This window comes from Ambystoma mexicanum, chromosome 2p (assembly GCF_040938575.1).
Source record: "Ambystoma mexicanum isolate Mex_15411 chromosome 2p, UKY_AmexF1_1, whole genome shotgun sequence".
Taxonomy (NCBI): Eukaryota; Metazoa; Chordata; class Amphibia; order Caudata; family Ambystomatidae; genus Ambystoma; species Ambystoma mexicanum.
The window spans coordinates 113,463,865-113,465,863 of record NC_090923.1 but is presented as its reverse complement, the minus strand read 5'-3'; the positions used below and the strand labels follow the sequence as shown (position 1 = coordinate 113,465,863).

Below are 1,999 nucleotides of genomic sequence, written 5' to 3'. Positions count from 1 at the left end.
AATTCTCACTTGTGCAAATGCTCTATGAATGATTGTCCTCTTGCGTGATCAGAGAGCTTGCACGGATGAGATAGCTCGGCTAGTTAAGCTTTTGCATTCGACATTCAAGTGTGTCCTTCGGGGCACTGGCTTCATCATGAGTTAGGGAAATAGAAGAGTAGAGGAGCACACCTTGACTTAATTTTAAATCTTTAAAGACACTACAAGATGGCGCTCCATGAATGCCAGTAATTAGTCACCTCTTCTAAACACTTCAGTACACAGTAACCATAACAACCGGATAGAATCGGACAGGCGAAGCCATAGCAAAACTCTACGCGCACACTGTGCTGTACACTCGGGAATAAGACATTCTCACAACAGATCACGATTCACGAGTCCTTGCAAAATGAGGTGTCTAAGACGCGAATGAAACAGATCTCTGCAAATGTGGATAAATCACTCGGCGGAGACGCAATAGAGACTACAAGACGGATGTCATATTAACGGTCAGGTGAGTACGAGAATTCTTAATGGTTACAAACGTAATCCAACTCTGAATACCAGTACTTAGGGTTTTGTCACTGGGACACAGCGCTGCTGTTTAGCAACCAGTCCCGTACCAAACCAGTCACTGGGACTACACGCTATGAGTAAGCCACTGTTCCCGGTGCAAAACCCGCATTCACGTGTTAGTAAAAAAAAAACACCTTCCAGTAAAACGGAGAATCGTTTTCTTAACAGATTCAAGAATAGGGCCTCCCATGGCATTTAAAGAAACACAGTATATATAGAATCAACTGCAAAACCTAACGTCTGGTACGTGTTACCAAGAAGACAGGATCTTCAGTGTCAGTGATATTTCAGGTCAGAATTTACTTTAGCTCTTGAATACAGTAGAATGCTTTAAAAAAACAAGCATGAGATATCCTGTTAGAAGTGGTATTGATTAGAATACTTGTCTGTTTAAATTTCAGAAATCAACTCTTTGGAACAAGATAATTGCCTGCACCTGATGAAGGGCAGGATTTGCCCAAAACGCGTTGTGCATTAGAGAACAACATAAAAATGAATCAGTTTCATGTTTCAGAAAAGACTGTAGCCATTGTAGAAATGTCTGTTACATGGATTAAGCTGTACTGAAATCATTTAAGTGTTTTTCTTCATTAGTGTTTATAAATTGGATTGAGCATTATACAGTGTAAGGAAATGTGAAATTACAAAACTACGCATGTACCATGAATGTAGAATATTGGAAGGTCGAAGAGAGACATTTATGAATGTGATATTGTGAATGTAGACTAGATCTTTTGTTTAAAACATTAAAATTTTAAAACGTTAAAGCAACATAGTGCTATTTTTTTTTGCATATCAATATGCCCAAAAGTGTGCTCGGAGACTATGTCATTTGTGTTGTTTGTGAAATTGTCTATTCATCATGAGTTAGTCCTTATCCCTTAAATACTGCAGTAACACTATTCAGGCCACATTTAAAGGTTGGCCCAAACATGAATCGAGCGGTAAGTGGGAGCTTTGCCTCCAGCTTTTTGCTGGAGGTAAAAATGTCCCCTTACTGTCCGTTTGTGTCTGTTTTTAGCGCTATTACCGCGGTAATAGCACGTAGTAGCGGTGATAGTGCACCGCCAACCCCATTGGGTCCAATGTGGAATGGGAACTTACCGCTGAACCGTGACTCATGCTCTGGTGCTAATAGTGCCAGACCGAGTAGCAGCAACGCTATTTGCGCTGGCAGTATCCTGACGGTATTACCGCCAGGATACCGCCAGACTCCTGATGAGGCCTGCTCAGTTCTTCTTACTTTGGAGATTGGTGGTAAACTGAGTACTATGAAATTGGATAATATTCACAACGGTATGCCCTTTATAATGACGTGACATTATCTTTCTATGATCTGGTAAGGTAACTCAGTGAGTTGAGCTCTTGTTTCAGGTATCTGTGTGTGGTGTTAGACTCTTAGCGCGGTTGACTAATACCTTAATTCTTCCGAGGTAGATAAAAT

At 40.8% G+C, this 1,999-nt stretch overlaps 1 long non-coding RNA gene across 1 annotated transcript; it reads left to right on the top strand.

Moving 5' to 3' along the window:
- Nucleotides 1-324: 324 nt before the first annotated feature.
- Nucleotides 325-1,273, top strand: LOC138565841 (uncharacterized). Its single transcript, XR_011301652.1, has 3 exons — nt 325-493; nt 724-846; nt 957-1,273. It is a non-coding gene; the product is annotated as an uncharacterized lncRNA (long non-coding RNA).
- Nucleotides 1,274-1,999: the final 726 nt, after the last annotated feature.